Source organism: Rhagoletis zephyria, unplaced genomic scaffold, assembly GCF_001687245.7.
Source record: "Rhagoletis zephyria isolate East Lansing unplaced genomic scaffold, Rhagoletis_zephyria_1.1 Rzeph_scaffold_00323, whole genome shotgun sequence".
NCBI lineage: Eukaryota > Metazoa > Arthropoda > Insecta > Diptera > Tephritidae > Rhagoletis > Rhagoletis zephyria.
In genome coordinates, this window is record NW_016157407.1 from 239,743 (window position 1) to 262,040 (window position 22,298).

The 22,298-nt window shown below is 33.2% G+C and overlaps 1 long non-coding RNA gene across 1 annotated transcript in view; it reads left to right on the top strand.

Annotated features, from left to right (window-relative positions):
* The first annotated feature begins 911 nt into the window (after positions 1–911).
* The window catches only part of LOC108359010 (uncharacterized), a 23,377-nt gene continuing 1,990 nt past the window's right edge, over positions 912–22,298 (top strand). Inside the window, exons 1-2 of the long non-coding RNA XR_001846868.1 lie at positions 912–922; positions 4,138–4,143. This is a non-coding gene — a long non-coding RNA (uncharacterized LOC108359010). The remainder of the gene's footprint in view (positions 923–4,137; positions 4,144–22,298) is intronic.

Sequence of the window (22,298 nt, forward strand, 5' to 3'; positions counted from 1 at the left end):
TCATTATCAACTTGATTTTTTTAAATAGATCAAGCTTTAACACAGCCTTGAATGTACTAAACGTGCCCTCGACGTATGTTGATACAAGTGGAGGAATAAGGGCTTTTTCCTCGCTATAATAACTTTTTTAAAGGTGCCATAAGAAAAAAATTGTCAATATCTTAAAAAAGGCAAAAAAGGCAATATCAAATGTGTTTCTTATGGATTCAGGGAAAGCTAAATCGTGGACGTTCTAAATCGAATATACTCTATCTCGTAGCACACAAAAAGGCAATTTCCAAAAAATGGCGTTCTAGCTGCTCAGCAAATTGAAAACGCATAATATTTGACAATAAACCTGTAAGAGGTTTACTATTCATAAAATCGAGTTCATTTCCACTAGGGTACATTAGCAAAAATTGTTAACAGTTTTGTTCACTTCGTTCGGTCACTTAAATTTAAAAAAGTAATTAAAATTTATAGGTACAACTAGAAGCCATAATTTTGCATGAAAATGCATTTTATTTAGTATTTTTTTTTTTTTTATCTTTTTAACCATTCATTCATCCGCAATTACAGCAATTAGACTTGCTATTTTCCAGCTTATTTTTCATCTTAGTAAAAATGCATAAAATAAGGAACTAGTTTTGTTTATTTATAGATATTTCTGCGTACGTTAATATGTTTTTTTTTTGTAATATTAGCTGCTTTAATTAAAACAAAATGGAATGATCTCTGTTCATTGATAGACATGTCAGCAGTTCGTACCACAATGTACTCAAAACGTTGCTATAAGCAGTCATTTTATATGTACATAAGTATATTTACAATTTAATTGCGTCTGCATATACAGTGGCCGAACAAATTATAGCCGCACCACATATTAAAAAGTTTTAACCATTTTTTTTTGTTATTTAATTTTAGTTATTTTTATAAAAATATAGTTAATTAAACAAAAATTCAACAAACCGTCGTAAAAATTTCGAGCTTCTTAATTAGATTTGTTAGAAGGATTTTGAGTATGCAGTTGTATAGCCTATTGAATTCTAGTAGAATAAAGCTTAAAATGGCTAAAAGTTACCGTTAATTTTTGAGATTTTTTTTGTCGCATATGCTTCCATATGAAACATAAATACAATTTATTTTTATATGGAAAAATAACGTTACATCTTCGACATAATAAATTTAAAAAAAATCTAAGATATCTAATTAACTCGATTTTTTATACGTAAGTTTGTTGGTTTTTTAATAACGCACAAAGTTTAAAACTTGTATTTACACGGTTTTTTTAAAAAAAAATAACTAAATTAAATAACAAAAAAAAATATTTTAAAACTTGGCAATATTTGGTGCGGCTTTAATTTTTTTTTTTACCACTGTACATACAGTATCGGTCATATCTATAGCACGTCATTTCAAAGTGATATTGTGTGCCACTTATGTTTATTTATTTATTTTTAAGAATTTTCAATTAAAATTTAGTTCATTCTCAGACAAACCCCATATATACCCAAGTTAAACAATTTGTAGAAAACTTCAAAAAAGTGAAACAAAATTTAACCTAAATTTCAAACTTTTTTCTCGGAAGTGTTAGAATTTTTTTGAGTACACAGTTTTTTAGCCCCTGCAATTTTAGTCTGATAGTGTGCAAATTTCAAGTGGCTACGAATTACCGTTGATTTTTTAGTTTTTTTTTTGTCGCATTGGCTTCCATATAATGAATAAACTCAATTTATTTGTATATGGAAGAAAACCGCAACACCTTTGGCGAAAAAAATTCTAAAAAATCAACGGTAACCTTTAGCCACTTGAAACTTGCACATTATCAGACTAAAATTGATTGTGCTATAAAACTGTGTATTCAGAAAAATTCTAACACCTCGGAGAAAAAAGTTTGAAATTTATATGAAAATTTGTTGCACTTTTTTGTACTTTTCTACAAATTGTTAAACTTGGGTTTATATCAGTTTTGTTAGAGAAAGAACTATATTTTAATTGAAAATTCTTAAAAATAAATAAATAAACATAAGTGGCACACAATATCACTTTGAAATGGCGTGCTATAGATATGACCGATACTGTACATATGTATGTGAATATATGCAAGTGAATATGTGCAATCAACAGACCAGAGCATACTATAAATAATATCAAACATACATACATACATATGTACATTACTTTCCCGCGAATTTACAAGTATCTAGCCGTATGCTTTTGCCATTCTGCAACGGTCGCAAAGTAACCATGCCAAGCAAACGGTCACTAACCAAGCAGTGGATAAGCGGATGCCATATTGCCATGAAGCAGCGAGTAGCTCTTCCAACCAGCTGCAGTGAAGCGTTGCTGCTGTTGATATGGGCAACTGTGTATGTACATAGAAAAGTCGTATCTTTGCCAATGTTGTTGTTTATTTGTGCAATTTTTTTGCTTTGTTTATTTATTTTTGATTTTTTCCTCGCAGCGAAAAATAGCAGCAAAACAAAAATACTTGTAAATAATTACATACCACTTTGAGTATTTTTCCCCAATTAGTTTTAGAAAAGTGTTATATTCCAGAAGTAAAAAAAAAACGTATACGAAAAATAAATGGTGTATAACAAATACTATATCGTCGGTGATACTGCAAAACGTTCTATGTCACTTATTACCTCTGGTGCTTAATTGATCTGTTATCTGTATCTGATCGCTTCTGGCAATCGTTCATCTGCATCAGCCAAAGGTAGACAGTTTTGTCATTCGTCTATTAGGTTGTAACGTTTTGCAGATGCGTTCCGGTGCAAGTAAGAGACCATTTAAGTGTCATGGGTACTAATAGACACAGGCCGTTTTGCCGTATCACCGACGATATGTAACTGAACAAAAATGTGTGTTAAATATTTCAAGCACTTAATATCGAAAGTCGAAGAATGGGGCAAGTAAAAAAAAAAGGTTTGGGCATATTCATAGTCAAAACAAAGCCGACCATAAAGTTAACTGCAGCTTTTTGACATCATCTCAATGTAATATCTAATCTGAAAATTCTAAAGCTCCATAATGGTTTCGGAGACCGAGTTCCGCAGTGAGCCAAACTGGCTTAAGCTTGCGGCTCTGACCTCACTAGGAGCAGATACGTCCATACATACATATCGTCGTTTAAAGTACGAAACCGCGTATCGTCGCTCTGAAAAACCGCGTAACTGACATTTTTTGGATTTGCTCACCGAAGCTCTTGGGTCAAGCCTTATCCATTCGTCTTGAAATATACTTGCCAGAAATGGGTACCATGACATAACTCCAGGGTTTTAAAATTTGGAATTATGTCATTCCTTATACAGTGACATAAAGCCAATTTTTTTAACTTGGGGTTATGCCACTTCTTATAAGGTGTCATAACCTCAATTGGGATAGCCACTTTTGAGCCTAAAGAATATTTTCCATATTAATAAAAACCAAATAAACATATAAAAACGCGCTCAAGAAATGAAAAGTAATTTTCTATTAAACTGTTTTCTACGCAAAAATACTTCCGCTACGATTTTCCAGTTTCCAACAAAACAGAAAGCATAATTCTACTTATTGAGGGTTATAATTCCTAAGAGCGGCCGAAGGCCGCCTACGCAGAAAGAAGTTCTGCGCAAAAATACTTCCGCCCCGATTTTCCGGCAACACAGAAAGGAGAATTTATATTTATGCAACCTCACATACGCGGTTTTGCATTACCTTGATACGCGGTTTTGTACTTTAAACGACGATATGTATGTACTACATACATGCCCAATTAAAAGAGACTAACTTTTTTATTTCCTAAAAACCTTATCTACAGCTAATTCCCACATCCGAAGGCGCTTACCAGAAAAAAAACCTTTCCTAACAAATCTTGTTATGACTTTTTAATTAAAACGCAGGGAAATGTATACATACATACATACGTACATATATCATTATACATATGTATGTATATTAGACCGTACCAGAAAAAAGTTCGCCCTACTCCTCTGAGCCTAAAGTATTTGCAAGGCAATTTCGATAAAACTTCTTTTTGCCGAACGTAGGGTCACCTATTGTCATTTTTTGTCATATCTTCGGCATTTACTGTCGGTTCTTAAAGTAAAATATCAATTTTTTCTCGAGCAGTTCATTGACCCCAAATACTCTGTTCTGCCTCTTACCTAACAGATCTCAGTTCTTATCACCCTAATGTATCATATATCACAACCGTATGCGCGATTTTAGTTGAGTTCAACAAAGCGCGCCAGTCGGTTCTCCTCTATGCTAACTGACGCCAATTGGAAATGTCAAGTGAACCCAGGTCCTTCTCCACTTTGTCTTTCCATCGCAATGGGGGCCTCCATATTCATCTGCTACCACCAGCGGGTTCCGAGTTGAATACTTTCAGAGCTGGAGCGTCGGTGTCCATTCGAACGACATGGCCAAGCCAGCGGAGCCGCTGCACTTTAATTCGCTGCTCTATGTCCATGGAAATCGCCTGCGGTATTCGCCACCCGTGTCTTATTATCGGTGTTAATGGTCGTTCGCAAGTAAACGAAAATAGGTGCCAAGGCAAAAAAATACACAAGCAAACCTAGCGCAAATAGTCTTGCGAGGCTGCCTGACACTGCATTAGATACTTCGTCTTGTCCTCGTTTACCACCAGACCTGTTATCTTTGCTTCCTTATCCACAAGGCTGAACAAACGTCGCGGTTTTTGTTGCCGATGATGTCGATGACATCGGCATACGCCAGCAATTACACGCTCTTGTGAAACTGTTCGGAAAGGTCTTCCCCGTTTCTGACGATGCTGGTGGTATTGCTCAACGTCAATTTCCACAGCCGTAACAGTTTTGCGGGGATACCAAATTCAGACATTGAGGCGTATAACCCACTACTTTCACCCTATTGCCGGTAAATTAAAGCTCTGCAAAAATCAATTAACTATTCCTTGTTTTGATTATTTAGGTAGAACAATTTAAAAACGAATTTATTTTCGAATGTTGGTGTCTCCGAAAAATGTAAAAGGCAACCTCTAGGTTTGACCAAAATATATTTAACAGTAACCAACTTATAACAACTCAAAACCGAGTTCTCAAATGCTGTCGATCCGACTGCATGCTGGCTGAAACACATACTTACATACATATTTGAACAATAAAAGATCTCGCTGCTTGATCTGATCCTTTGAGTTGTGCAAACTTGACTTACCAACCACAATAGCAAAAGCAAGAAGTTCGGCATTCAGCTGATGTTGCATTTACGTTCCATTTCAAATAATAAATTGTTTATATTGCGCTCCAAATTCGAATCAGCAAAAGTTGCTCGTACATTTGTTGCTACATATTTGATATGTATGTAGTTTAGTTGTGCCTGTTCTTGTTGATCCCCAAGTTACCGGCTGTTAACATAACTACAATCCTGCATAAATACATAAATATGTACATTAGACCGTATCACGTTGCATGTGCAAAAAAAAAAAGTTCAATTTGTTCCAAGCGATTTCGAACACTCAGAGTATTTCAAAATTTTAAATTTTTTTTTTGGAGTAGAAACATTTATGTAAGAAAAAACTGAAGCAATCGTTGGATTTTAATTCGAAACCCTAATGGGAGTGGTTGAGCTCGATTAATATAAAGTTAAGATTAACATTAACATTCCGATTATTAAATTAAAAAAAAAAATATTATTAAGATTAAGATTAAAATATTACGCTGAAGTTTGAGATCATGATTATTATGCAGAAAAATACTCATAGAATATGGTGGGCTATATGGATAATAGATAAAAGTTTCCCTTCGGTCACGTATAACGGCTAAATCGTTTTTTCTACAAAATCTATATTGCTATTATCTTTTCTCATAAGCTTTTCAAGTGCATTTTTAAGCTTCTAATCTACTATGGATTACAGTGATGAAATATTTTAACTTTTTAGTTTGACGTCTCATGATAATGGTTTCCGAGGGAAGTATGTGAACTTTTTGGTTAGCTGTACTATTCGTACAGAGTGCCGAAAACAACTGTACACTGTCGCTTGGAACAAATTGAATTTTTTTTTTGTGACACGATCTAATGTGCATACATAAATACATAAAATGTACACAAAAGTGGCTCGTTCTGCTAGAGCTTAAGAAGCTGAGATAAACTCTCCATTCAGATGGCGCGCATGTGAATTCTATGCTGTCACTCTTCTTAATGTTGCACTGTTGTTGTCGTTGTCTTCGCAGCGGAGTCTTGAGTGTTCTTTGTTGTTTAATTATTGTCAGACATGCCATTAATTTCGGCATGTCATGTCGTTAACGAATTCCTTTTTTCCACAAACCCATTTTCTCGTTTTCAGTTAAATTTTTCGCTGTTTTTATTTAGATATGTATTTCTTTAAGCGTCTCTTACCACACTAATATTGCTTTCGATGAATGTATGTAAAGGGTGGTGCATACGTATGTATAGTGTTTTTTTTTTTATTCATATGTTATTTTAACAGTGGCAGCCCTTCCCCGCTGGAAATCTTGACAGAAAGTCAGTATCATATCTCCGCGGAACGAAATAACTCGCCTTCGGCTTGAATAACATTGGGAAATGATGCGAACGAAATGGACAACGATTTAACTCGAAAAATCATCGTGTCTAACGAAGCGTATTTTCATATCAGCGGTTATAATAGCAAGCAAAACTTCCGCATCTGGGGATTGGAAAAGTCGCACGGGATGGTCGAGAAGTCAATGCATCCTCAGAAAGTGATATTTTGGTGCGGATTTTGGAGCTGTGACATTATTTACCCATTTTGCTATGAAAGTGCAGGTGTCTCAGCGCATTCGATTTTTTTGTGGGGTGCCGTGAAGTACCGATAATGTGCGAACTGTCCATTAACGATTAGCCCACGTCACCATTTGTGATCAGCTATCTCATGCGAACTGTCAATTTGATATCATGCGTAGGGATGCAAACGATGCATCGATATTTTTGAAACATCGATAATATCGGTTCGAAATTCGATGTTTGCCATCGATGTTTACAATTTCCTAAAATCGCTAAATTGACGATATATCGATGCCAGTTTCAGCGATGTTTTAACATCAAATTATGCTCCTAAAATTTTTTGACTGGCCATGAATTTTAATATTTATTCTTTTAAAAGGAACATTCAGAAATTTCGAGTTTACTCTTATCTTTCGATATTAAAAATGCGTACTTAGTCATTAAAAAAGGACCGCGATCCCTTTGAAATTTCAACAAAATTGGGCCTTGTAACTTTAGGCTCAGGGAACTTACGACGGCATGCATTTCTATTCTATTTATAGGGTTGGAATTGAATAGTATTAAATTTTCCTAACAAATTTCGAAGCATCGGAAACCATCGATATATCGATGTTTTTCTGGCGATGTATTTTAGCATCGATGTTCATTTTTCCGATGCATCGAAACATCGATGTATCGATGTTACTCCCCAAAATTTGCATCCCTACTCATGCGGAACAATTATCGAAAGGATTTTGTTTTTACGTGGGCATTTCATCGCATAATATTTCATTGCAAAGAGCTAGTGAAACAGATCAATTCTTGGTTTTTAGATGAGTTTATTCATAAAAATAGTTTATTACACATTCTTTTAAACATATTTGTTACATAAAAAACATTTTCATCCAAGTTTAGCGCAAAAAACAACCGACAAACACGCTGTTTGACAGTTCATTGCATGCAATAATTCTGATGCGATGAGCTCTGATATTTATTGCATGAGATCTGCGATGAGCGCTCTCCATTCGCAATATATGTATCTTATGAGATGATTCGCACGAGATCAGCGTTCGCATGTCGAGGCAGAGTGTTAAGGCGAATGTCGAGCAAACCATTCGTGCTCTAAGAACCCACCATATGAACCACCCTGTATATACATAAGAGTCCATTTTTGTTTTTCATTTTTATAACTTTCCGGCATCTTAATGTTAATGTTTTTGCTATTTACATTACATTTTTATGGCTTGGCTTCATTTCAATATGATGTTTCTTGCAAAAGTAATCATACTTTATTTTTTTCGATGTTATTTATTCCAAAAAATACGTTTGTACTATTCATTGTTCAAAATGTAGTTCAAAAACTCATTTTATTTTGACTTCATATCACATTATTTGAATATCCAACTATCAAGTGTCTACTTGGAAAACATTAATTACGATTTCGTTTGCCACAGATCAGCTCACAAGATTACACATACCTCAGTTGGTGCGAGTAGAAGTAGTTATACAAAAAACTGTTTTACCAAACATATCCGTTGTAAGTGATTTTCTCAGAATTTAGGATTGCGAAACACTAACCTCAGCCCAGTCTAATCGCTACAAAAGCAAATACTTATGATATAAATTTTATTTGAATAGCTACGCAAGTGCGGATGTTACATGCACACTAACTTTAAAAGAGTCACAACTCAAAAATCTGAAAACTACTTCAGAAAAGCCAGAAAACTGTTTACGTAGAAAGAATATAATGTTACATGAAGCTTTACTAATTTACCATTTATATTATGATACCTTTAATTATTTAAATAATCCACTCGACGGGTCTACTTGTTTTAATAAAAAAGCGCAATTCAAAATAATACCTCGCGGAGAATATCTTTTTTGTTGTTAGAGTGTCACCTTTCAAAAATATATGTTTTGTATAAATAAATACATAAATTATTGTATTAATAAAGAATTAAGTGCGAAAATAAACTAATTAAAAATTCGTACATTAAAAATCGTTGGAAATTTAATTAATCACGCAACCATTCATCCTTTCACGTTGTACGACATCTTTGCAGGACAACCTAACTGTAGATACAAACCATTCGTCCAGCTACCCTTTCAGCTCCTTTCAGCCCTCCAACTCCCAACCAACTTTTCGCCCATACTAAGTAATAATTGGAGCCAAATTTATTGCATACGAAATTGCAAAGACTGTGCAATAACAACTAAAATGTTCATATAAAAAGTAACATTTGGTTGAACTTGGTTGGTTTTAAAAGTACAGCCAAAGCAGCGAAGTTAGTAAAATGTTTATAGCATATTCTTCCTAAAAAATAACTCAAATGAAACAAATTAAAATAAAATTAAATGAAATAAACTACACTAAAATAAAATAATGCAACGAAAGCGTATATACTTACATTCACTAGGGTGTTCGGTTATTCGCCATTTTATCAAAATCCGACTTTGAATTATTCGAAAAAAGTTTCAACCCGCCTGTTGGAGGGAAATCTACATACAAATTTGGCATCGTTTAATTTAAGATAAGACTGTGAAAAAATATTTCAAGATCTCAACAATTTTTATTGGGTTCGCGGCCGTTCCTAATGGTTCATATCCCAGTGACCGCGGTGAAGTAGTCTGATGAGGAGATGTGGTGTTACTAGCTATAAATTCTGTGACGGAAAGCCAATAAATATGTATATTAAAAAAATGCAGTTAAAAATTATAGTATGCATTGGATTTTGACCCCTATCGATGAAAGGATTGCGCGCACTTTGTGAAACTTAAGTTTTACGAAACGTACGTTTTTAAAAAAATAATCTGGCGTGTATTGTGGATTATAATTATTTGTATTTTCGTAGTGTCAGCTATTGGTGCCAGAGTATATTTGCGGGTACAAATTTACCTTCAAGTAAATTTTTTGTGCGCTATCATGTAAATGCGTCAATCACGTGATAAATAAATTACGAAGTTAGAGCTTTAATTTTGATGTGGCAACACCTTTTACCTTTATCGATTTTGTTGTGCGATTGTGCGATTAATCAATCAATATGAGTTATAATAAATTTATTAACTGCGCTGTCCTATTGGGAATGTGTTAATACAAATATTTTTTTTAAGTATGAATATTTTTAAAGGAAATTGTATTTTTTTCACTATCATAAAAGTGATTTGTGTTATTTATAATTTGGTTTTAAAAACTATATTATAACAATATCTCATTTCACAAACAAAAAATGCGATTTTTGGCGATTTTTTTCAGAAATAGCTCTTTTCTTTTTAAACAATCTGGACACCCTGATTGGTGCTAGTTATTTTAAAATATTTTGTCATTTTTATTATTTTCTGAAATCATGAGAAAGATATATTTTAGTACAAGGATTCAATGTACAGTTGGGTACCACAATATCAATGGCACTTCTTTTTAAAACCTATAATAAACGTTCGGAAATTTGATTCAACTTATTCCTCATTTTTTAAAATAAATAAAAACAAATACAAATATATAACAAATTATTAAGTGAGCATCAAGTCAAGGTGCAAGAATGGTATTTTCAGAGATAGTAGTCGAGAGTTCTAGCTTAAATTTAAGCCAGGAGGTTTTATTACCTTTTATTTCTTTGCTAGAACTTATAAAATATTGCAAAAACGCGATTTTTTGACACTTTGACTCGTTTTTTTTTCGAAATTGGGAGCTGATGGAAACTTTATGCTTACGGATAAAAAAGTCTACCAAAAACTGCTTTAACATTTGTCGTACCAAAATTTTTTTTATATATTTGTTGGGCTCTGTTATCCATTAAAAATGGGCAAAAATTCAGATTTCCATATTTTCTCCAGAAATTTTTTCTTATGTGGTCCATAATATGCTTCGCTCCCCTATTTAGTTATAGTTTTGCAAAATCATTCAATGAATATCATCATGCATGTGCAGTAGGATGGTCCAAACTAAGTAAAGTCGGAATTTTCATGCTCACCCCTAGGATTGTTCTATATTGACAAAAAGTATACCCCTATTTTTTGATTTTGAAATTAAAAAATATTTAGAGGTCGCTCAAAGCGTTCAAACTTTTCCATGTATTTTTGTAGGGGTTTTGGCGGTCCTATAAAATATAGTTACTAAGAAAAAATTATTAAAAAAAAAATAATTGAGTTTTATTATTGGGAGCTGTTGAAGAGAAACAGAGTCTTCCCATCGAAAAATATTGATTTTCAAGAGTTTCATACCATTTCCACGAAAAGTTCTTTTTTCCCTATACAAAATACATGGGAAGCTTTGAGCACTATGAGCGACCTCTAAATATTTTTTGATTTCAAAATGAAAAAAAATAAGGTATACTTTTTTTCGATATAGAACAATCCTAGGGGGTGAGAGCATAAAAATTACGACTTTACTTTTTTTTACATGCATTTTTGGGCTACCCTAATGTACAGAGAACGAGCACACAATGAGCTAGCTTTTCTCAATATTCATCACAATCTGAATGTTAATGTTTACTCTGTATTAAAATAATTTTTATCTACTGTATACCTCGGTGAATTGCATGTGACTTTTCTTTGTGTTGTGCTGAATTACAAATATCCACAATTAAATACAATATGCTGAATACTCTAAATAAAACAATGATATTCTTGGTTGTTGCGAATGGCTTTACATAAAAGTCTTCAAGTATTTCAAAAAATTTAGACCAAATCATAATCAATGTTTTACAAGTGTCGGAAAGGCATTCATATGTTAACCAATAAATAAGTAAAACAAAAATGTAAATATGTATATGTATGCACATTTATAAACAGACATGCGTAAATGTACATATATATGTATTTGTGTATGTGTTCCTCATAGGAAGGAAATATTTTCGCTTGAGTGTCTTTTCACGAAGGACGTAATAAATTTCTCGTTTGTTATGCTGCAAAATTAACATTAATGAAATCAGAAACTTCACTTCATGCAAAGCTTTTAAAAAATCAACTAAAGCACAAATATAATTATCGAGCATAATATTCAGGTTGGCATGTGAATACACATACATACATACTATGTATGTACCCGGTTGGAAAATCAACTACTTTAAAAGCAATTTAATAAGTACTTCTTTATTAACTACAAGTATATATGTACATTAGAGTAGTCCAAAAACAATAAAGTCGGAATTTTAATGCCGCCACACCCCTAGGATTGTTCTGAGCCGCAAAAATACCCCAATTTTTTTATTTTGGCTGCCTTCGAGGAGGTGGTGTTCTTATTGCCATTAAGCGTCAACTGCAAGCGTCTTTGGTCACACTTTCGAATGGTGATTCTTTACTGGATCAGCTTTGTGTTTGTNGAGTGATGCTATCACCTTGGATTTTTCGATACAAAGTGATGCTTTTTTCTCGATGCTTAATTCTGCCTTATAAGTGGTTTGATTTATGCACAAAATTAGTTTGTAATCTATAAATTAGTTAAGTACGTAGTCTGTAAGGATTGTATTCCAAAGACTTATAATTAAATAAATAAATAAAAAAAAAAAATAAAATATTTTGGGAGTGCTCACAGCGCTCAAAGTTGTCCATGTATTTTATATAGGGAAAAACAACCTTTCGTCGAAATTGTATAAAATTCTTGAAAATCAATATTTTTCGGTCGGAAACTGTGGTTCTCTTCTGGAAACTTTTAATGTTAATATCCAATTGTTTATTAAACATTTTTTAATATTAAAGATTTTTCAAAGAAACAGTTGGTTATTATTATTTGGGACTCTCCTGAAGACAAGCAAAGTTTTCCGATCGAAAAATATTGATTTTCAAGAATTCTTCACTATTTTTACGAAACTAAAAAAATGTTACTTCTAAGAGCGCCAAACTATACGCAACAAAAGGAATCCTTCGGGACTATTTCTTTCATGGAACAAGTACTTCAATTTCCTAATGATGGTAGCATGAACTGGCTCTAACTACCATAGTGCCATATTCGGGAAAGAGAATGCTAAAAAGTGCCACGCACAAATATTTAAGAGCTTAAAAATTGCAGCAAACTATTTTAAGCTTAAACTTATTTTGTAGAAAAAATTCAATACATATACATGCATTATTCAACTCCAATACAAGTAAGGGCAGAGCTGTCTTCGGCTATGCCGAAGGCTTCATACCAGGGACCGTAACAGTTACAACTTCTATTAAAAAAATTACTCCTTAATAATTGTTTTTTGAATTTTATGTAATTACTCCCTAAATAACAGTTTTTTCTGATTTTTATTTTATATATCCAAAATAACAATTATTTTATTTTTTTTTCTAAAAAACTGCAAATAACAGTTATTTTTGATTTTTAAATTATATATCTTAGATAACAGTTACTAAAGGTATTTTGAATGAAAAGAATATTAATGAACATTAAGACTGCTGAGTACAAGCGCTACAATGAAACTTACATGCTTATCGTTCGATTCCATGCACTCAAGTGTTTGAGTTGCGTATTGTGTTATTCAAAATATTGACAAACTTTTGACGTATAAGATAATTATAAAGTAATCACTTAACCTTAATCCGATACAGCGTCTAAATTATTCTAAAATAAAAATGTGAGTGTTTTTACCTCATACACATACAGATATACTATACTGAGGGGAAAAATATTAAAAACAAATAGAAACGTAATTGATCTTACTATAAACGTCAACGAAAGTATTGGGTATTGGTAAATATTCAATTCAATTACGCGCATATTAAAATTACCGCGTTCGTTCTGAAAAAGCATCCGTAAAGTGAATAATCAAGACAAAAACTAAAAACAAAAAAAAAAATTCATTTGCATGTTGCCTGCAGTGGAATTCGGACCCTGATCATCTCTGGATAACAACAAATTGTGGCAAGCATCTCTGCGCACTCAACTACACACCCAGCCATATAAATTTGCTTTCAAATGTTGAATTTCCATCAACACCACAGCACGCGATTTGTACGGATATACATGCACTATGTTTGTATGTGTGTGTTGTCGGCGCTGTGCGTGCTTGGGATGCAGTTTAGTTCAAATTTCCGTATGCGAGAACGAATAGAAAAACTCCTACAGTTATCATCAATTTTCGTATCCGGAAAACGTTCGAAACGTTCGAAAAAAATTATGTCATTTGAAAGCAATAATTGTATATTATTTGCTCAAGCTAAACATTTGAAGGCATGCATTCCTAGTTGGCAGTGGCATCAAATATAAAGTATTCATTTTTACTATGCATTATTTCCCTCAGTGTATGTGTTATCGACTTCAGCATTAGAGCAACAAGTTATTTTTTAAGCAAAAACAAAACCGACTTCAATTCTCATATAAAAATTTCAGAATCGTTGATTGCTTCTTGATCCAATGATCGGATTTGAACCAAATTAGTATGGGATCCCCTCTGAGGTACCAGCTTTCTTTAAAACAAAAATTATACAAATCGGTTAACGTGGTCCAAAGTTATGCGGTGACAAACATAAAACAAAACAAATATTCCGAAGAATTGATAACCTCCTCTTTTTTTGAAGTCGGTTAAAAATACATATAAACTAACAAAGTGAGTGAGAGAAATACCAGATGTCTGTCCCCAGTATCACAGGCGTTTAAGTGCGTTAAGATACGAAAAATGGTTTTTTAACCTAAAGTCAAGATCTTAGGGGTGTTTGGCAACTTTCATACATATCTCGATTCTTGTTTACCTCGAAAAGATTAACAAGAAAACTTGAAACACATCCCAGGTATTTTTGGATTTTTTAGCCATATTCCAATTTCATGATTATTCAAAATTTTCAAACTTGCAACTTTGTTACTAACGATTTTCCTTTGGAAGTACAAATGCTATGTAATTCAAATTGTTTCTTATTTAAACATTTCCTCATTCTTGCATATACATATGTATGTATATTTGTACATATGTACATATGTAAATACACATAAATTCTGAACCAACTGATGCTGACTGATACTGGTCCAACTAAATTTACTCACGCAGCACCAATTCCAACGAAATTCTGCTAGAGCTATTATCTCGTGTTACTGTTGCTTTTGCCGCTGGAGGACGTGCAGGCAATTAAAAACTTTTACGATAAGTACACTTGAAAGGATTTACAAAAAGTTGTGTAATTTATGTAACGTAAAAGATGCAACAACATATTCATGTACATACGTATGGGCAAATCCGTGAAATATGTAGTCAACTAAAAAAGAAATAAAATTTAATCTTTTCAAACTCTCGAATTTTTGTATCCAAAATGGCATAGTCTAATTATATTAACTTCATATTTTTTTTCTCACTTATTTGATAATTCTGATTTACCGCTTTTACTTCTTGAAATAAAGCTCTGAATAGCCTTAGCTTTACGTTCTATATCTTAAATGTTTTGCTTTAAAACATCGATGGTAGCAAACGTCGATGTTTCTCCACCTCTAAAATAAACAATTATTTAAAAAGTTATTAAACCTTTAGTTTGCTTTTATAATACATTTTTTAACTTCGCTATTTTCTCTTAAATGTGTTATTGTAGAGTGTGTTCTCCATACATGACAATTTGCAGAAATCTTTTGATTTTAATAATCATCTCAAAATCCCTTCCATTTCGAGTAACCTCCGAGCATAAATTTTGAGTGCAAATACACCACAATTAATATGTATGAAGTCAAATTTCCACAATTTTGTTTTAAATCTTCTCATATACCATAAAATTTTTTTTTTTAAATTAAAAGAAACGTCCGAACGCTAGGATTTGCCCATATGTAGGATATTGCCTTCGCACGTATGTACATAGTATGTACTACATACCCATACCTATATATTTATGTACATGCATCCATACGGATATAAATAGTCCAGGCCAACATATGTATTATTTAAATGATTATGCAGCATACGTATTTACCTATGTACTATATAGTATATAAGTACATGTATGTGTAGCATGAGCAACGTGTGGCCGGTCGCCATGACCATATTTTATTCGCATAGCTAGGCCTATAAAGGGCATCAAAACTTTGGTGCTGATATTATTAAACTTTCTAACAAAAATCGTTAATTTTAAGTCTCAAACTTTGAATTACTTTCAGAAATTGTAATAAAAAATAATTAAATATATTTCAAAAGAGACCAAATTTCACTTGGCAACAATTACATAAACTGAATAATATTTCCAATAGCAAAGCATTTTCCTACCACTATTATTTGCATAAAATGTTCCTTTAATTTCCTCCTCAATTGCTCGACATTAAAAATTAAATATCTCCTTGCCTATGTTTTCTCAACTACATATACTGAAATGTATTTAGCATCTATATGTATTTATTTAGTTAAATTGCATTTACATGGCTGCAAGGTATGTAAACAATTTCTCTAAATTAAGATAATTTCCAGAGGAATAACTAGGCCTGAGCAGGCACTACCCAGCAGCAAAATTTTGGGACAGCTAGACAAAAAGTTAGTTGCACACTACACAGCTTACAACTGTCATCGAACTACTGCAAATGTATCCAGAGCAAGCAGTTCGGACTCGGATTTCGTTAGTTGCGCTGTGATCGATGCTTTTCATAGCGAAAACGTGAAAGCTGCATAGTGTATGCGAAAGTTCTCACTTTTTATACAATATGAGAGTAGCAAAGAACTATGTGATTTTTCGAATTCATTGAATTTAAATAAAAAAGTGTATGTACAAATTTAATTTAAATATTAGAATATAATATGCTATTTATACCTTCGTACTATTCGTACCTTCAAAATCTACGCACATCGTCTGCGCTGTCGGTTATGTAACCATGCTTTTTAGGGTGCAGATTTTTGAAAAAATCTACTAGGGATACAATTGCCACATCGTAAAATATCGCATTGGGATAGATCATGAACCACTATCGTCGCCTTTTGAGCTAGCCCGGCGATATTTCGATTTGCTTAAGAGTCTTCAAGCCCTTGCCCTTTCGCTTAACAAAAATTAGTCTATTTTCGAAACTAATAGGGACAAAGTTATTAAAGGTAATCGATTGGTGCATATGGCTTTCTGCATAATTGAGCTTTTATAGTAGCGTAAATAACACAAGCCAATTTTATTTTTAAAAAAGGAAATTATTTTGAAAACTTCAATTCAAAATAATTTTTGCAAGAAGGTGTAAACATTACGAGAAAAGGATTTTCAGTCGTCTGAATGGGATCGGAAGCATACAAATCTTAAAAATAGAGTGTGCATTAGGTGAATGAAAAAAAGGTAGACGAACAAGAATACGAAGATAAATAAATGTATGAGAATGAGCGCAACTAACGATGGCAATATCGTTTCTAATATCCATCACATTAAAGCAAGCAATATAAGATATGACCTCGATATCATTGATATCGATAACTATACGAATACAAAGCGAATACGTATTAGGCACTAGCAGCTCCGCAGCAAATCTGATATGAATTGTAAAAATTAATTTTGGCACAACAGTGTTGTAAATACTTTTGACAAATGAAGGTGGAAGACAAAAAAAAAGCGAAGTTTTAGATTTTTACCAGAAGTTGACTACAGAGTGAACATTATTTAATTGAAAAATTATTTATACATACAATTGCGATTACCGCAGTTTAGCGGACTCATCTAAGTATGCATTTAAATATTTATTTATTTTTATTGATGAGCTAAGATGGCATTCTAATAGCTTTAAAAACGCACACGTATTCTTGCTTAAATAGTAAATAGGTAACAACATTTTCTTTCGTTTGTGCAAAAAAAATTAAAAGTGTGAAAAATTGAGCAACAACGCACGAATAGCAAATGTAAATACTTACAATTTCAATATGCCATTTTTATTTCGCTAGCTATCCCTCAAAAAGCTACTCGACCATAAGCCAACGGATTTCAGTGCAGGTGCATTGCAAAATTGGACTGAGAATCTAAGAATGAACGTTCACTTCTGTGGAAGCGTTGCCTTGTAAAGCAGTCCAGGCAATTGCAAAAACCATTTCCACACTTTTAATAGCTTTTTTACAGCTTTCTGCGCACTTTCCTTTTACCTTTGCTCACCCTTGCCTCACATACATATTAACCACTTCTTAAACATCGTCAGCAACTTTCTTTCTCGCACACTGTCCGCTACCACCACCACGCAAACTCGTGCGTCCCTCCGACTAGGAAATCCAATCCCGCATAAAAGTCGCAATCTCGCAAGTTTGCGGGATTGAGGTCATCAATCCTGCGGATTTGCGGCATTGAAAAAAAAATCATATTATTTTCTCTAACCGATTATATTTAAAATTGATATATAAAAGAGACGATTTCATTTAGAAAGTCTACGTATTTACTTTTAATTAGGTTCACTTTTTTGATAATATTTCGAAAGAAATGATAAAGTCTTTAAAGTTTCATCTTTTAAATTCGACCTTATTTTTTGCACAATCAGGAACTTTTGATTTTGGTGATTATGCATAGTTTCGTAGGTATATGGTCAAAATCTCTATATCTGTTGGGTATTTTTCAGAAGAAAATATATCATAATAAAAGTTACTGTAGTGTTTTATCCGATCTAAAAGAATACCAGGTCGCTGTAATCCCAAAACTAGCTAAATCATCAGTGATTCTGGATTATTCCAATTTAACTTAGTTTTCCTGTTTTTCCGCGTAACTTTTTTGTCGTTTTATATTTCAAAATGTCGTTAAAGTAATATATTCTATATAACATGGTATTGAAAATTACACCAGAGCTGAATGTGTGCCTCTAATAGAACCAGAATTAGGAGTATTCCAAATTTGACATCTGAAAGGAAGCTAAAAAAAATAAAATTTTTCAACTGGCACACTTATTTATCGATAGAAACGGACTGTTCTACACTTGTATAATGTGTTCATAGGAAAAAAGTCTTCTGAAGTACGTCCTATAAAAAAGCCCTTCTGGAAGGCCTTCCATGGGTAGTGACAATGCAGAGTAGAATGCCTCTTGACTCTCAGGATGGCCTTTCGAAAGGGCTTTAACTCCTCAAATTATCTACTGGGTTATAAAATTATGTAGATATATTTAATACAGCCATGCACAACGAACATTTTGGCGAGCAATTTTGACAACTCGCATTCGTATCTTAAATTTTTTTCTGTAGTCTCGCAAATCCCGCGGATAGCGCATGTGTAATCCCACATTTCTGATCCCGCAAAAATGGCGTGGGATCCCGCGTTTGCGGGATTGTATTCTCTACCTCCGACCACTACTCCTCGTGATCACTTCCCAGTGGGAAAATGTAATGTATAGTAATCGAAAAAGTAATCAGTAAAACAACCCTTTTCGCATTCGAAAATGCATTTTTTCCCAAGGCGATGTCCTAAGAAAAGTGGAATATTCAATTTTGCATTACATAGTATCGAGAAATGAATGTGTTTTAATGTGAAATTTTTGGAACTTTTTGAATACATTAGAATGCTAATTACATATTTAGTTAGCAGTAATATAATCGAGAAGTCATAAGAAATGCATTATATTATTTATCACGTGTGTAATGCATTACTACTTTTCCGAATGGGTTCTTTTGTGTGTTTAATGTGCCTCTTTTGCAGTTTTATTTCTTATTTGTTGCTTATTTTGTCCATTGTTGTCTGTATTTTACTTTGCATAAATCAAATAAATTTTTATGTCTATTTCTATGCTGCCGCCGCATGCTCTTTCGCGATAGGATAATTGAATACCTTACAAGGCAGGCTGGTCAGGCTAACCAACCAACTTTATTGCTTACCATGCTTGCTGCTGCTGCGGCTATTTCTGCGGCTGCTGTTGCCTCCAACTCCACCTCTGTGCTCATGCTGCACTTGTTATTGTTGCTCATTTTTATGGGAATCTGCAAATTTAATGGATTTCTTTTCCAGATTTATGTCTTTTCTTGTATACTCTGCCACACAGTGTGTTACCTTTTATTTATGTACATATGTATGTATGTATACACAAGACTATTCATGATGTGTATTTTCATTTGCTTTTCCTTTTTTTTTATTTTTGAATTGCGCTTTTTTAATGGCATTTATTTCACTTTCATTAATGTATTTTATTGCCTGGTCAAATTGTGTGTCGTGCGAATTCAAATGCGAACCAAATGCATTCATACAAATTTACGTACCTAAATGAATATCTATATACCAAGTAGGGATGTTTCGAATGTCATATTTTTCACATTCGCGAATGCGAATGTTAGGAATAACATTAAAACAACTAAATTCAACTTAATACCATGTTCTGACCGACAACGAAAACACTTTGAAAACGAGTTTTGGGCTCATGGGCTGAAGACTGTTCACACCGGCTGTTAGTGTTTTCGTTGACATTTCTTACATCCTCTGATTAGAGGTTTGCTACGCAAAGAACAAACCAAAATGATTTTCCCTCATTTTCTTTTCATTACCAACCTCTTACTTTCATTCTTATTTTACTTTGGCCAGCCAATTAACATTAAATCCGAAATAGCGTATTAAAGATGATAAAATATGACTTCCACTTCGATAAATAATCGAAAAAAACTAGTGAAGACACCAATTGGAATGGGTGGAACGTGAGTTTTCAAGTAATTTTCAGCGAAAACTGGTTTTCGTTTGACAGATTTTACATGGACGAAAACACAAGTTTTAGGTCGAAAACCAGTTTTAGCAACGAAAACATGTTTTCGATGTCGGTCAGAACATGGCATAAGTCATCGNCAACTAAATTCAATTTAATACCATGTTCTGACCGACAACGAAAACACTTTGAAAACGAGTTTTGGGCTCATGGGCTGAAGACTGTTCACACCGGCTGTTAGTGTTTTCGTTGACATTTCTTACATCCTCTGATTAGAGGTTTGCTACGCAAAGAACAAACCAAAATGATTTTCCCTCATTTTCTTTTCATTACCAACCTCTTACTTTCATTCTTATTTTACTTTGGCCAGCCAATTAACATTAAATCCGAAATAGCGTATTAAAGATGATAAAATATGACTTCCACTTCGATAAATAATCGAAAAAAACTAGTGAAGACACCAATTGGAATGGGTGGAACGTGAGTTTTCAAGTAATTTTCAGCGAAAACTGGTTTTCGTTTGACAGATTTTACATGGACGAAAACACAAGTTTTAGGTCGAAAACCAGTTTTAGCAACGAAAACATGTTTTCGATGTCGGTCAGAACATGGCATAAGTCATCGATTTTATTATTTAAAAGTTTTGTAAATGATTAGAACATTGAACGAGTGCTTAACCTATACAGTGTTTAAATCTAGTAGTCAAAGTTCAAAAGGGAAATATTATATTTCAAAAAAAGTAATTTTACTGCCTTTTCTCCCATGAGGCGATTTCTTAGAGGCTCCTATCTAAGGCCGGCAGCACTGAACAATTGTTCACTTGGAACGCTGGCGGGAGGATCGCTCAAATATTTGCGGGCCAGAGCTGTCAATTTGTCGTATTTTAGTTTAGTTTTCCACCAAAGGAGATGAAAATCAATATTTTTCGATCGAAACACTCTAGTTCTCTTCAGGAGACTTCCAATAACAATAACCAATTATTTATTTAACCATTTTTTAATCCTGCACACAGCATGTTCTGGGATTTTCTGGGGGTTTTGGCGGACCTATAAAATATGGTTACTTTTAAAAAGATAAATAATAATTGGGTATTACTACTGGGAATCTTCTAAAGAGTTTTCCGATCGAAAAATATTCATTTTCAAGAATTCTATACCATTTTTACGAAAAGTTGTTTTCCACCATATAAAATACATGGAAAACTTTGAGCGCTTTTAGCGACCTCTAAATTCTTTTGATTTCAAAATATAAGGGTTATATTTTTTTCGGTATAGAACAATCCTAGGGGGTGAAAGCATTCAAATTCCGACTTTACTTTTTCTCGTGCTTTTTTGGACCACCCAAATGTGCATACATCGCGTAATCGATTACTCTTTCATTCTGAGTTTTGGTATATTTGAAATACATGAAAATATCGGCCTTTATCAAGCCACATAGTCAGTTTTTCTTTTCATCAGTTCAGTACCATGATCAATTGTCATGGCAGCGATCTAGATCATTCTTATGGGAGTTGGCAGCACTAATTTTACTTAGCAGTTTTACTACCACGAGGGAGAAGAAATCATAAAAATGAACTCAATAAATAGGAGCAAAATTACATACATATATTTAAACAAAATACTATTAAATTAAATAAATATATGTATATACATTAGACTGCATCACCAAAAAAAGTTGCGGGTTTTCCACCGGGATTACAAAATTTATTATATTTTAAGACGTCCACCAAAATATTTCGGAAAAATATTAAGATTTAAGCGAGCTGGACCGATTTGAAAATACCTCCAAAAATGAAGTTTTTTATGAATAAAAATAGTTTCTTAAAGAACTTTTTGAAAAAAGCCCTCTCATATCACAAATTAGATTAAGCTTAAAAAACCGGCATAAAAATATTTAAAAATCTTTTCAACAAAATCGTAAGAATGAGATTTTTGATGCTGTTTTTTTTTCTTTTTTCAAAGATTGGTTTACGAAAAACTTGAATAACTGAGCCGAAAATATTCTGATTTAGACTTATGGGATCTCAGTAGAAAGGTATTTTCACACTGTTTTTATTTCTGGCCAAAAAAACGTCATTCGTGTCCCATCTTGTTTTTTCGAATACCAACAC